The sequence below is a fragment of the Lepidochelys olivacea genome (assembly GCF_965140295.1).
Source record: "Lepidochelys olivacea isolate rLepOli2 genome assembly, chromosome: 1".
NCBI lineage: Eukaryota > Metazoa > Chordata > Testudines > Cheloniidae > Lepidochelys > Lepidochelys olivacea.
Window position 1 is genome coordinate 186,976,359 of NC_140411.1, and position 16,014 is coordinate 186,992,372.

A 16,014-nucleotide genomic window follows, 5' to 3' on the forward strand; every position below is an offset into this window, starting at 1 on the left:
TCTTGCCCCCTCCCCTGAGGGTGACTCACTCCACCTCTTCCTGCCCCATCACCCCCAGTGCCTCCTGCCCTCTGCTGAAGAGCTGATCCTCAGCAGGCAAGAGGCGCTGCGGGAAGGGGAACAGGGAGGAGCTGATTGGCGGGGCCCGCCAGTGGGTGCTGAGTGCCCACTTCCCCGCCCCCTCCTGTGGGTGCTCCAACCCCAGAGCACCCACAGAGTTGGCACCTGTGATTCCTAGTGTATCGGCCATCACATATACATCTGCAGTGATATGTACTGGTAATAGAATTTTTCCCCATGCAGTAAACAGATTGAGAGCCCATTCTGTATCCAGTGAATGTATGTTTTTGTAAATTCTCTTCCTTTTTGTAAATGAACAGGATGTCAAACGAGGGAGGAAATAATTTACAAGATAGAATGAAAAAATCTGCCCTGTGTCAAAAAAAACTGTGCCAAAGCACTGATGAAGGCTTTATATTTATTCATTTCCTTGTAGCTAGGCCACAAGAGGAGTTTCAAAAGAGGGCAAAAGACTAAGTTCCATGTCAAACATTGCCACCCAACAGTCTTTAAAAAAAAAGAAGAAATGCAAGGACAGACTAACCCATCTGAGCAGCACATGTTCTCTAAAGTAAAAGTTTAACTAGCTAAATCAGAAAAACAAAAATCCTAAAAGAAGCAAACAGCCCTGGGGCTTTGCCATCTAAACAGTGATATTTTCAGGCCTAAGATGCAAAGTGATTGAACATTTATTAGGAAATCACCAAATCCTAGTTTAAAATTAGAGCACTTGTGGGCTGGATTAAAGAAGGGATCGTTCCTTATCTGTTTTAGTGGCTAGCATAACAATGAGAACTGAACACAGGATTTTTCCTATTTTTGTACTGTGCAGATATCTGTGTTTGTGTCCATGCCTGGGATACTCTGCAAGAGAAAGATTCTTAGGAGGAAGAGGTGTTATCATTTCAAGGGTTAACTACACTTTTTGACCTCCTTTCTGGTCTCCCTTGAGGGTACCCATTTATGGTTTCCAGCTCCCAGGCATCACCTCTGACAGAGATCTGTATTTCCCCGCCTCAAGACCTTGGGTTTAGGCTTAAGGCCCTCTGCACCTCACTGTGGTTTCCCCAGCAGGGTGAAAACATTAAACAAAAACAGAAACAAAAGCCCTACACACATGCTAAAAGCTCACTAGGAGGCCCAACTCCAACCTAGAGCTCTGATAGGTTGAAGTCTCAGACTCCCATAGCTAGATTTGTCCTGTTGGTTATTTCATGTCAGTTTTTAGATCAGGAACCAGAAGCCTGATCTAGACAGTTCGGCTGTTTCTTGATACAGCTCAGGCCTGAGACCCAGTCTCGGGGAACAGAATCATCAGGCAATGGCCCTCTCCTCAGGGCACAGATTCAAAAGGCTGGGGTATGGGGTTGTTGTTGGGTTTTTTTTTTTGTTGTTGGGGTTTTTTTTTGGGGGGGGGGGTGTTAAATATAGCCAAAGTTGTGAATTTGCCTTAACGAATCCTCAGGGATTCCCCTGCTTATCACCTATTGTAGTGTCCCAAAAGCCTGTCTGATATATCTCAATATACTCTTTTTTTTAACTCCTAATACTTCCCCAGGACTTACATCTGTCACAATGGGCATGCTATTAAAACTTATTCCCGCATGTGGGGGAGCGGGGGTACCTTAAATTTTACCATCCAGTTTTTGAAAATGGATTCTAAGTAGCTAAAAACACTACAGGTGTTAATACATCTACACACAATCCAGCTTATGAAATAGTAACCAATACCACATAGGACCCGGTTATGTAAGTCCTTTAACAGGAAAAGCTCTCATTCATGCTAATGGGAGTTTTGTCACCAGGATTGGTCCTATAATGTTGAAAGGGGCAATATGTAGAGTGCCTGCATTTTCATATTCTCTTTCAAATCTTCAACGTAAACTTTTCAGAAAAAAAATTAATTAGCATTACATTTCTTTCTTCAGACTATGGAACAGTGGACATTATCTGCCATGGATTAAACCCTCTGAACAAGCACAAAGCTCAAAAGGAGAAGAATGTATTAACCTGTGCTTTCCAATCTAGTGTCCTTGCTTGGAGGAAGCCTGAAGCGGGTACTAACTTCAGGAGCTCAACCTGCTAAAAATTGTGCCTATGCACAGGGAAATGAAGATGCAGTAACTTCTACTACCCCAGCAAACCCACACAGCAGGACAGGACACCCTTCCAACGTGTACTCTCTAAGAGAGGTCAGGGCTAACATGCCTGGGCTAATACGCTGGGCTGTATTCCACAAAACTTTAAAGGGGTGTAGCCTAAGGGTCAGAGGATGCAGTCAGGCCACTTCTCGAGCTGTGCATATGCAGTCAATAACTCCCACTGAGGGACTGGCTCACACTACTCCATTATGGAGAAGCAGCACTTGCATCTAGAGTGCACTTCCCCCTTATTCTCCCTCGGCCATTCTGCCACACACTATCACCCATTTTCTGACACATCCCAGTAAAAGGTGGGATTTTTTCCCTAAGGCAGCTATTTCTTAAAACAAAATTATACAATCATTTTTTGGCAGTGATAAGATTATTAATGTCTGAGGCTCAGGAAGATTTCTAGGAGAACTGTTGACCAAATACAACCGAATGGTAGTTTTGCCCCAAACAAGAACAGTTTTTTCCAGAAGTAACAAAAAGAAAAACCACCTATGAAAAAGGTATAGTATTATCAAGTGTTTCTGCTTCACGTCACAGATGTATTTTTCACAGTAAGTGAAAGTGAGGATCCTGGGAACTACAGGCCAGTCAGCCTCACCTCAATCCCTGGAAAAAATCATGGAGCAGGTCCTCAAGGAATCAATACTGAAGCACTTAGAGAAGAGGAAAGTGATCAGGAACAGTCAGCATGGATTCACCAAGGGCAAGTCATGCCTGACTAATCTAATTGCCTTCTACAACGAGATAACTGGCTCTGTGGAGGCGGGGAAAGCAGTGGACATGTTATTCCTTGACTTTAGCAAGGCTTTTGATACGGTCTCCCACAGTATTCTTGCCAGCAAGTTAAAGTATGGGCCGGATGAATGGACTATAAGATGGATAGAAAGCTGGCTAGATCGTCGGGCTCAACGGGTAGTGATCAATGGCTCCATGTCTAGTTGGCAGCCGGTATCAAGCAGAGTGCCCCAAGGGTTGGTCCTGGGGCTGGTTTTGTTCAATATCTTCATTAATGATCTGGAGGATGGCATGGACTGCACCATCAGTAAGTTTGCAAATGACACTAAACTGGGAGGAGTGGTAGATATGCTGGAGGGTCAGGATAGGATACAGAAGGACCTAGACCAATTAGAGGAATGGGCCAAAAAGAAATCTGAGGAGATTCAACAAGGACAAGTGCAGAGTCCTGCACTTAGGACGGAAAAATCCCATGCACCGCTACAGACTAGGGACCAAATGGCTAGGCAGCAGGGCCAGTGCAACCACTAGGTGAACTAGGCAGTCGCCTAGGGCACCAAAGTGGTTGGGGGCGCCAAAAAGCATCCACTTGCGCAGATGAGCCCCAGCCATGGTGAGCCCCAGCCATGGAGGAGCTGGCGTGGTGTAGGGGGGGCAGCAGCCCCGCAAAGATGGTGGCACTGGTAGCGGGGAGCAGCCGTGCCCCCCGCCCCTCCTGCCCATGCTGCAGCCTGGCGCCCCTCTGGGGGGCTCCTACAGGCTGCAGCAGATGGGGGCTGGCGCCAGCCCCCATATGCCCCGTGGCTCCCCCCTTGCCACGCTCAGGCTCAGTGGCTCCTGAGCAGGTGAGGTGCTGCTGGGGCACGGGGCCCTGAGCCTGCTCCAGGAGGGGCAGCAGTGGTGACAACAGCTCACACTCCCAGGAGCTGCAGAGCCAGAGCGCAGGGAGGGGGGAGCTGGGAGGTGCATGGGGACCGCCGCCCGCATGCATCCGCTCCGGAAGCCCTCGGCTCCCCCCTCACAGCGCTCGGGTTCTGCAGCTCCCAGGAGTATGAGCCGCCGCTTCCCCTCCCACCGCCTCAGCGCTCTGCGCGGGAGGGGCTGTGCGCATGGCAGTGTGTTTTGCCTCCATTTGGAGCCAGCGGCTTGGGCACGATAAGGGGAGTCCTGGGGGCAGGTCAGGGAGCGGGGGGGGTTGGATGGGGTGTGGATAAGGGTTGGGGCAGTCAGGGGACAGGTAGGGTCCTAGGGTAACAGGTAGGGTGGGGGGAGTGTCTCAGGAGGGGGCAGTCAGGGAATAAGGAGAAAGGGGGGCTGGAGGTTGTGAGGGGGGCAGTCAGGGGATAGGAAGTGGGAGGGAGTGGATCAGAGCAGGGCTCTCCCCCCGTCCTCTTTTTTTGGTTGTTGAAATATGGTAACCCTATGGGGGGGGGGGCCTGGGCTGCAGCCTGGGCAGGAGGGTGAAGGAGTGTGGCTGCTCCCCACGAGTGGCACCGCTGCCTTTGCAGAGCTGCTGCCCCCCTGCGCCGTGTAGGCTCCTCCATGGCTGGGGCTTGCCATCACTGCAAGCGAGATGCTCTGGCTCTCCGGAAGGCAGTTCCTCCCTGCTGAGCTGCTGCAGCAGCCCAAGCCCAGCAAAGCCAGTGAGTGGACTCTGGGTGGGGGCTGCCGGGGTGAGGTGGGCTCGCAGCAGGGCTGTGCACCATCCAGGGGAGTTCAGGGGGCAGCAAGGGGGGAACCTGGTCTGGGGAGCAGCCCCTGGGCACGGCTGGCCCCTGGGGTCTATAAAGGTTCATTGGGATTTGCCCCTCAATGAACTGATGTGCTGGGGAGGGGGGCACAAAAGGTGGAAGTTTCGTCTTGGGTGCAAAATATTTGGCAGCAGTTCTGCAGAAAAGGACCTAGGGGTGACAGTGGACAAGAAGCTGGATATGAGTCAGTGTGCCCTTGTTGCCAAGAAGGCCAATGGCATTTTGGGCTGTATAAGTAGGGGCATTGCTAGCAGATCGAGGGATGTGATAGTTCCTCTCTACTCGACATTGGTGAGGCCTGGAGTACTGTGTCCAGTTTTGGGCCCCATACTACAAGAAGGATGTGGAAAAATTGGAAAGTGTCCAGCAGAGGGGAACAAAAACGTTTAGGGGAGTGGAATGTCTGACTTATTAGGAGAGGCTGAGGGAACTGGAATTGTTTAGTCTGCAGAAGAGAAGAATGGGGGGGGGGGTTGACAGCTGCTTTCAACTACCTGAAAGGGGGTTCCAAAGACGATGGGTCTAGACTGTTCTCAGTGGTGGCAGAGGACAGAACGAGGAGTAATGGTCTCAAGTTGCAGTGGGGGAGGTTTAGGTTGGATATTAGGAAAAACTTTTTCACTAGGAGGGTGGTGAAGCACTGGAATGTGTTACCTAGGGAGGTGGTGGCATCTCCTTCCTTCGAGGTTTTTAAGGTCAGGCTTGACAAAGCCCTGGCTGGGATGATTTAGTTGGGGATTGGTCCTGCTTTGAGCAGGGGGTTGGACTAGATCAGTGGTTCTCAAAGCCGGTCCGCCGCTTGTGCGGAGAAAGCCCCTGGCACACCGGACCAGTTTGTTTACCTGCTGCATCCACTGGTTCAGCCGATGGCGGCTCCCACTCCATGCCAAGGGGCTGCGGGAAGCGGTGCAGGCCAAGGGATGTGCTGGCCACCCTTCCCACAGCCCCCTATAGAGAGACAGACATTGAGATTAGAAGTTCTTGCTGCTTAACAACAAGGTTGAAATATTTCATTAATGACAAGGAGAAAGGGGGAGTTCAAATTCTCAGATTTGCTGTATAAATTTATCATGGGTGCAAAGAAATTGCCAGACTGCACATGTCTTTCACAAACAGGAAAAAAATTACAGGTTTAAAATTTACAAACTGTTTTGAGTAGCATTTCTCTTGTTTTGAAGTGATTTACAATACTAGTCAATTAAGATGACGGCTTGATCATATATTGGGTGAAATGGTTCAGAAAACTTACATTAGTTCCACAGTAAGATTATTCATAAGACCTTTAAATCTTCACGTGGGTTCTAATCACCTACTTGGAAGGTTAATATTAAAATAGCATTGACATTCATGTTATGTATAACTAACCTACAAGATTTCAATTTCCATATCTTTCACTGAACTTCGTAGCTGTAACTAAAAGCAATTCATCCTCTCAGAAGGGTAAATATTTAGCACATTGCTCCTCAGTTTAAAGAGAGCCACATTTTAGACAGCACAGGATGCTTTTCTCATCCAAAGACAAGTGGTCTTTCAGTTTGTTTTCATAACTATAAATGGTGATTAAAGATCCCAAGACCCTTTTTGCAAGACAGAGTTCAAGTGTCCTTGTCAAACTGCAGTTTGAGTAATTAAACTCTGGCTTCCCAAACTCCCTTATCATTTCAGCTGAATGAGGCAGAATGGAAGCCATTCAAAAAAGTCAACATTTGCCCATTACCATGCAGCTAACTGTGACTGACCCCACTACATGGTGTGAGTAACTGCTCTGTTATACCACTCCCCACTAGGTGTCTGGCAGCACGCTCTGCATACCTCAAGGTTGGAGGTATGTTCGGCCGTCATTTCAAGCACTAAGCTATCCATGCGCTAGCGGTCGATGGGTCCCCTAAAACACTTACATTTTGTGAGTGTCTTTACTACGACTACCAGAAACAAAGGTGGCAACTGCCCGAGGCACAATTGCTGTAAATTGCAATACAAAATTACCCTAGTCCCTACTGGCAGTCCAATACAGGAATATTAAGGTAACAGTCTCATTGGGATCCTCTCTACACCATACACCTGCTGCACACGTGCAGTTGCTTCCATATCTCTTAACAGCAGGTCACTGTGCTACATCCTCCTATTCTAGTTACTGCTGCCCCTGCTCCCCATCCATCAGCAACAGGCTGCTCTTCTCTGCCCAGCACTCAAGCTACCAGCCACCCAGCCTTCCCTTCAGTCCCAACTCCCAGACTGCTGCTCCTGCTCTCATACAGTCTGGACCACTCTGATTGCAGGATGTTACCTTTCACCTGTACCCTAGGGCAAGAGTTCGCACACAATGGTATTTGTACCATTGGTGGCACATGAGCTTGTTGGAAGTGTAACAGGGTGGTCTGTCCCCTTTAAAGGGTAGTGGGGCACAGGACCATCCAACTCCTGTTCCATGACCCCTTTAAGGAAAGGCATTGAAAGGAGCAGCAGACAAGCTGGGGAATGGAACCAGGTGTTGATCAGGTAGCTACATCTTTATCATGATTAAAACCCAGCTGTTAGGTAACTCCCAGAAGGAGAGAGAGCAGGCCGCTTGGAGAGGAGAATTATGGGATCATCAAGTCAGAGAGAGGCTCCCTGGAATGGGAACTAGAATGGTGAGCCAGGGAAGCCTGCCTGTATCTCACCAGAGCCCCAAGGAGGAATCCCTTAACCAAGAGGAAGAAGTTGTGACTTCAGGGACCAGAGCAGATGGGGAAAATTCTGAGAGGCCAAGGGATTTCATAGAATCATAGAATATCAGGATTGGAAGGGACCTCAGGAGGTCATCTAGTCCAACCCTCTGCTCAAAGCAGGACCAATCCCCAATTTTTGCCCCAAATCCCTAAATGGCCCCCTCAAGGATTGAGCTTAACCATGGGGTTAGCAAGCCAATGCTCAAACCACTGAGCTATCCCTCCCTGGCAGAGGTACCTGGCTCCAGGGGAACTGGGAACCTCTAGTCTTGGGACAAGAGTGAATTGGAGCAGAAGCTTCCTGGTGCCAAAGTAACCAGCTGCCCATTTACAGCAGAGACTTTGCCATCTCTCTCTCTCACACACACACACACACACACACACACACACCAGCCAGAACTCATTAGATCTATGCAGAAAATAGTTTCCCATCTTGTGAAATTTTGCTATTTCCATACCTCATCAGGATGACACTTTCTCTGTAAATAACTTTTTGAAAAGTGTAAGAGACACTCACCCACCTGAGAATAGCCCTGATTTGCTGCTTGGCTTGTACCAAGTAACACTGCTGAAGCCAGCTCCCCTCACTCTGCGCCCCGCTCCCACCCCACTATCGGCAGGCATGAGTCTTCTCTGCCCATGGGTCACACCTAGTAGCAATTCTGCTATGCCATGAACCATGCCTCCATTAGGGGAGGATGCAGCAGAATAGAAGTAACTCAGTAACCCTGGATCTCAAGCGCAAGTTCTCCCCTTCTATCTCTTTCTGTGGACAAATGGAAGAATTTATGTCTGTCATAAATATAAAGGGAAGGGTAAACACCTTTAAAATCCATCCTGGCCAGAGGAAAAATCCTTTTACCTGTAAAGGGTTAAGAAGCTAGGATAACCTTGCTGGCACCTGACCAAAATGACCAATGAGGAGACAAGATACTTTAAAAAGCTGGGAGGAGGGAGAAAAACAAAAGGTCTGGGTCTGTCTGTGTGATGCTTTTGCTGGGGACAGAACAAGAAATGGAATCTTAGAACTTAGTAAGTAATCTAGCTAGATATGCGTTAGATTATGATTTCTTTAAATGGCTGAGAAATTAAGCTGTGCTGAATAGAATGGATATTCCTGTCTGTGTGTCTTTTTGTAACTTAAGGTTTTGCCTAGAGGGATTCTCTATGTTTTGAATCTAATTACCCTGTAAGGTATTTACCATCCTGATTTTACAGAGGTGATTCTTTTTTACTTCTATTAAAATCCTTCTTTTCAGAAACTGAATGCTTTTTCATTGCTCTTAAGATCCAAGGGTTTGGGTCTGTGGTCACCTATGCAAATTGGTGAGGATTTTTACCAAACCTTCCCCAGGAAGTGGGGTGCAAGGGTTGGGAGGATTTTTTGGTGAAAAGACGTTTCCAAACAATGCTTTCCTAATAAATAAGCCAAGATAAACGTTTGGTGGTAGCAGTGGAAGTCCAAGGGCAAAGGGTAAAATAGTTTGTACCCTGGGGAAGTTTTAACCTAAGCTGGTAAAAGTAAGCTTAGGAGGTTTTCATGCAGGTCCCCACGTCTGTACCCTAGAGTTCAGAGTGGGGAAGGAACCTTGACAATGCCTAAAGCTAAAGAATGGGAACTGTGTGTTGTAGGCCTTGAGCCAAAAAGGCCCTAAAGAAGAGCCATGGTTTGAGGGAATGGTGGAGGCGGAAGGGGAAAGGGAACAAGACATGATCGAAAATAGATACTCAGCCAAGTGAAACAATTATATATTGCACTATAAACTCCATCAGAATTCATTTTGTATGCTAAATTGCTTCCACCTCATGTTTAGGCATACCTGATCATCAAGCATAACTGCCAATAAATATACCATGTTGTGGCAGGAAACAGTGGGCTGAAATAATTAGACTCTGGTGCAGGTGCAAAAAGACCATTTTAATTGTGCAACATTTCAGATAAACAGATGACAAATCAATTACAGTAAGTAGCTGTTTTCACATGCTATAGTGCAAATAAATCAACACAGTACTTTGATCAATTAAGATGAAAGCATGATCATTTTTGATTATTCAAGTCGAATTTTATCCATTGAAATGAAAGGTGGGTAAGGAATTGATGGACTGAAGTGTAGTTTTTTTGTTTTGTTCCAATACTAATACTCCTACTCCTATGAGGTACTATTCCTTTGTTCTCAACCTAAAAAGGTCTGAATGGGTTTCAGAGGTTCATGACCACAGTTAGCATATAAACCTAAGGCTTCAAGTGTCCCTCATGGTTATGCTAAAATAATTGTTGGTATACAAACAAAACTATCATGAAGTTTGCAAAAGTAATGCTAAGAGATAATAGAAATCATTAACAGATAAAAGTTAAATTGCTTTAGAGTAAAAATATAGAATCATAGAACCACAGGGTTAGAATCTCCCATTGGTCTGACCCAGTATGACCATTCTTAAGTGGTCTATAAAAGACCTATACTGATTGTATACCAACTTGGACCAGCGTGGGCTGCAGGTGCTGAAATCCCCACTGGTGAATACCACCTGTCTGTCTATGCTGATAATCAAAGATTTAACATCCAGGATTTAAGAACCTAAGAATGGCCATATTGGGTCAGAACAATGGTCCCTCTAGCCCAGTGGCCAATGCCAGGTTCTTTAGAGGGAATGAACAGAACAGGGCAATTAGCAAGTGATCCATCCCCTGTTGTCCGGTCCCCGCTTCTGGCAGTCAAAGGTTTAGGGACACTTAGAGAACGGGGTTGCATTTCTGAGCACTTGATCAAGAGCCATTGATGAACGTATCCTCCATGAACTAACTTAATTTTTTTTAACCTAGTTATACTTTTGGTGATCACAACATCTGGCAATGAGTTTCTCAGGCTGAATGTGCTTTGTATGGAAAAAGTATTTCCTTATGTTTGTTCAAATCTATGCCTATTAATTTGGTTGGGGGACCCCTGTTCTTGTGTTATGTGAAGGGGTAAACACCACTGTCATTTACTTTCTCCACACCATTCATGATTTTATAGATCTCATATCCTCCCTTAGTCATCTCTTTGAAAAGGCTGAGACTCATCAGTTTAAAAATCTCTCCTCCTATGGAAGCTGTTCCATCCCCTAATTTTTTCCGCCCCTTTTCTGTACTTTTCCAATTCTTGTTGCATTTCAAAAAAAAAAACACAACACACCTGAACAGCATGCAGTATTGAAGGCTGTATGTGTGCGCGCATGTGCACATCCTGATTTATATACTGGCATAATGAGGTTCTGTTTTATAATCTATCCTTTTCCTAATGGTTTCTAACATTGTTAGCTGTTTTCACTGCTACTACACATTGAGCAGATGTTTTCAGAGAACTATCTACAATGACTTCAAGGGCTGAGTGATAATAGCTAATTTAGACCCCATCATTTTGTATGTATAGTTGGGATGTTTTCCAACCTACATTACTTTGCACTTAACACAATTTCATCTGCCATTTCGTTGCCCACTCACCCAGTTTAGTAAGATCCCTTTGTAGTGCTTTGCGGTCACCTTTACTCAAGATCATTAGTTTTTTTTTTTTAATTTGGTATCCTCTGCAAACTGTGCCACTTTGCAGTTTACCATCTTTGAGATCACTCAAGAATATGTTGAGCAGTACTGGTCCCAGTAGAGATCCTTGGGGGATCCCACTCGTTTACCTCCCTCCATTCCCAAAACTGACCATTTTATTCCTACCTGTAGCAGGGTGCTGGTGCAAAAGCACCTAATTAGCCCCCTGCTCAGCCAGCTCCAATCAAGAGAAATAGATTGGGGCTGGTGGAACAAGCCTGATGCCTGGCCTGAGGATTGGCCCCACCTGCGGGCCTGACAAGCCAGCAGCTATAAGGGCACAGCCAGAGGGAAAGGTGAGGCTCCTGGCTGCAGGCTGCCTGCTAGCCAAAGAGGGAACTAACCCTGTAAGCCTTGTAAATAGATCAACATTGGTGGTGGGAGAACTGTGTATGTAAATAAAGCCACAGGTGCTGCATAACTGGAAGCCTCTCTGAGCATTATTGGGGCAGTCAGCAGGCCCCAGGAGGAGGGGACGGAGCTTCCCGGCCAAAGGACCTGTCACACTACCCCTGTTTTCTTTCCTTTTGTCAGTTACTGATCCATAAGACCACCTTTCCTCATATCCCATGACAGCTTACTTTGCTTAAGAGCCTTCAGAAAGGGACCTTGTCAAAGGCTTTCTGAAAGTCCAGATCTACTCTAGCCACTGGATCACTCTCATCCCTGTTTGTCGACGCCCCAAAACATTTAATAGATTGGGGAGGCATGATTTCCCTTTACAAAAGCTGTGTTGACTCTTCCCCCAACAAATCATGTTCATCTATATGTCTGATCATTCTGTTCTTTACTATAGTTTAAGCCAGTTTGCCTGGTACTGAAGTTAGGTTTACCAGCCTGTGATTCAGTGGAGGATACAGCCCCTACCCCATTTAGCATATGAATATAGGAGCTATGGACTGTATCCTACCACTGCATCATAAGTAGGAAGTTCCTGTTCCTATGTTAAATCACAGATTTACCAGTTTAATTCAATCTTGTTTATGTTTGTTACCCAATTAATGCAGGTGGTGAGAATATCTTACACCCCTTGGCTCACCTGTTTTTCCCTAATGGAGAATACTTATGCAGAATTTTTTTTTTAAACAAAGTATAGGTTCATGCCCTGCCCAGTGCCGCTCACGATGTGTTCATTATGATATACCCCTCTACCTCACCACTGCCCCTTTCCTAGGTCTGCAGAGTCCATCCATAAGCTATAGTTTTCCAGCCTGACCAAGTTGTTTTACTATCCAGCTTGTTCAAGAATATGCTTGAAGTAAAATATTTAATTTTATTTCTACTTCATATTTCCTGAAAGCACCAGTTCCAGGGACTCCAGGCCTGAACAAATGTTTGAACAAATATACTGAAGGGGAAACTTCAATACCAGTTCCTTTGTAAGCCTGTTGACCAAAACTCCTCAAAACTGCACCCCCTACCAACTTAATTTCAGCCCACACCATGCACAGAAATTCAAGAAAAAGTAAGCAAGCATGGCAACTAGAATCCCACTACATCCTTAGATAGCTTGGACATTATATATAGGATTATTGCTTTTCACAAGATTATGTCAATGCAGAAGGTCTTACTAATTTTGTGTAGCTGGCTAATCAGCTAGTTCTTGACAAAATGCTAGGTATCAGATGTAGTGCATTATTTTTAGAAGCTGAACGTATTCACTAGTGGGAACTACTCTGTCAATCTCACTTGCTAAATCGTTTTTGTTATAGCTACTGGCTGCAAGCTATACCCACACAAGGAAACAAAATGTTACATTGTATTTCTATTTTGTAGTGCTTAAGAACCTCAGCCAAAGGAGCAGTACCTTATTGTGCTAGGCACTATGCAGACAAGACAATAGATTCTGTCTAAGAGCCAGTGTACCAAAACATGACAATCTACTGCAAGAAAGAAATATTTGTGAGCTAATTTCATATAGCTATAATATCTTTAGTGTGTTTTCTATTCTGGAAGCTATCTTGCAGTTAATCTATTCCATGAGGATTAATTATATAAACTAAATATCTTTGTGCTTCTGAGACAACAATACTGACAGAAAATTCAGCAACATTATTAAAATGAAAGCATGCTCTCTAGCCAGTTGGTTTCAAAGGGCTGAACCCATCTGGTTCATATTTTAGGATGCAAACATCATACTTCCACATTTTGTTTATTAATTATAAATATGTTTAATGCACACCCCACCTCTCACTTCGAGAACAACCACAGGATTCCACCCACCAACCAGAACTCCAGAGGGTACCAGGCAAAGGAGTACACCTAGTACAATATGAGCATGCTACAGCCACAAATCATTTTAGTAAGCCTGTAAAACGCTTTTCCCACACCCTCAATAGAATATACTACAGATACCAGCATGTTGCAGCACCTTCCAAAAGCAGCACTGAAATGAGTCAATATTAAAAAAAAAATGCTTTCCTATAATCCCATCCATGAGGCATCATCCCTCTAACTTCCACGATGAGGGAGAACAACTGGAGCCACATTGACCTAAGGGGACAGGAAAGATGTTGCCAGTTCCTGCCCCTGTTCCTCAGAGCTAGAAACCTCCCAATCCCCGCACTTCCACCAGGGAGCATGCAGGACTGGAGACAGTCTAGACTAGCTTTAGATATTTGTATTGAGCTGGAATTTATGTCATGGGTGGGCAGAGAGGAAGGAAAGCACATGGTATATCAATAGCAGAGCAGATTGACTGGGGCATTGTGCAAAAGGGAAGAATCAGACAGGACAACAAGAAGAAAACCAATTGTACCGAATATCATCTCAGACATTTGACTTGTCAGCTGTTCAATTGTAATTTCTTTGGGGCATGTTATTCAACATCAGTGAAAACCCTCAGGCTTCACCTCATCCAGCACAGAACACTACATAAGAAATATACATAAGGAGTCAGAAAGCCATCTACTGGCTGTGGAAGGGAAGAACAAACATTTCTGCTCATGCAGTTGGCAAGTAAGAATAGCCCAACCACTGGGCTACCCAACTGGGAGATCTGATGGAGCCCTGTTGCTTTGGCCAATGGTATTTAACCTGATTGCAAAAGCCAGTGCTACTGGCCAGCCACAGTTTGAGAGAGGAGTGAGTTATTTTCACAGCCTCCAAACACAGACCAGTAAGAGCATCAGGGCAACTTACAGTATGGACAAATTTTTCACGATGCTATCCTCTAAGTGAGAGCTGATAGGATATTGTAGGAGGTCAGAACAGAGGTGTGATCATAACAAACAGCTTTCAGACAGTTTAATATGTTAGATTGATGTTAAGTGTCTTCAGTGACTTGCATTAGCAACTTAGTTTCTTGCAATGTAAGCTGACACCTTTATACACCAGCATTACTGAACCTCAACATTTTTAATATGTAGGAAGAGATAGGATGGATAAACAAAGGAGCATTGACAAACAGCAGTAATTACTGTAGTTTGCTTCTCTCTCTCACGGTAATAATAATTCCATCCCATTTTGCCAGCACCCTGGAGCATGTCATCTCCACATCTCACACATGCACATGTTGCAGATACTGCACAGTGTCAGACAGTTGCATTGCCAAGAATATTCATTCATAACCCATTATGATTCTCCAGCTTAAAAAAAATAGGTAACTTTTTAAAATATTTGATTTGACAGAAGCAAAAAACTACTCAATTTGATCTATTGCACTTAATATCTGTTGATGCACCATTAAAAAGAGCTTTGGTCCCTTAATACTACAGTACAGTATTTGGATATTAAAACAGTGGAGAATTTTATCCTGACACCAGATGCTGTCCTGATCTTATATTTGTCAATATTATGGAGCAACAAGATGAGAAATTTCACTGATAATCTTAGGAAAAGAAAATTTTGCATTAACTCATTCCCTACACATACTTTATAATATATAAACAAAAAGGTTTAAAAAAAAATCTACGCAAAAGGTTGGGTTTTATGTCTAAAGATTTTCCTCTGCTCCTTGAAATGACATTGATTACACTTAGGAACAACTTGCAAAAGTTTTGTTTTGTTTTGTTTCATTTAATGCTATTTAGCTCCTGTGTCTTAAAAAGCCCTAGCCTTTATATTGATAGGTTGGTTTTGCCAATGTTCTCCTAGACCACAGTGACCTGTAACAGTGGCTAAAGTATCAGAAATAGCAGGGTGAGAATCACTGTGAGGACTATCACTAGGTTTGGAGACTCTAGGAGCACTCAAGGAACAATATCAATGACCGCAATAGCGTTCACAAGTTATCATCCCTTATTATGCAGATTATATCTGTAGAATTGAGTGATACATCAATTAAGATGAAAAGAAATCATAAAGTGTCCGCATTCACGTTTTCATACTCACATGAGTACCCTAGAGATGGGTGGATCTCCCAAGAGGTGGCCATCTGTGGAAGGTCTCCTGTGGGTTCTTCCTCCCTTATTCATGCTGGGGAAACTCCTTTTATCTTGTGCTACATTCATATCTATAACTCTTATAAATATGCTTGAGGGTTCCAACCCTTTTTCCTTATCTGGACTACCATACCCCATAAGTGTTCAGGTTCATTTTTATAGGCTATCCTCCTAGTTCCCCCCTTACTACTTTCATTAACATTCATATCAACAAGTCCCCATGGTAACTTGCAGTCATTGTAGCCTCACGGGAAATTCTGCAGTCAGGCATCTTGCAGCAGGGACAGACGTATTGTGGTACACTTTCCCAATCACCACCCATTTACTGATACAGGGTTATGTCAACTTCTGTCAGAACTAAGGCCTAATAAGGTTAAGCTGAAATTTGACAGGCCTCAGGCTGATGGACCTTGCTTTAGATCCTTATCTTATTTGTATACCTAAGCGCACACTTACCAATAATATATACTTATCAACCCTTTACCCCTATAATACTATCCCCTACATATTTCTACACTAATGCTTACAACTAATGCTTACAACTATTCATCACACAGTAATTGCATATGGATTAATCACAACAATAGATAATTAAATTATATAGGATTAGCTACAAAGCTTTTTTAAAGGAGAGCTCTCCAC

General features: G+C 44.6%; 1 protein-coding gene across 1 annotated transcript in view; it reads right to left on the minus strand.

Annotated features, from left to right (window-relative positions):
* The window catches only part of POU1F1 (POU class 1 homeobox 1), a 237,563-nt gene extending 222,025 nt beyond the window's left edge, over nt 1–15,538 (minus strand). Inside the window, exon 1 of the mRNA XM_084617069.1 lies at nt 15,323–15,538. The gene's annotated coding sequence lies outside the window, so the exon portion shown is untranslated. The remainder of the gene's footprint in view (nt 1–15,322) is intronic.
* Between the last annotated feature and the right edge of the window lie 476 nt (nt 15,539–16,014).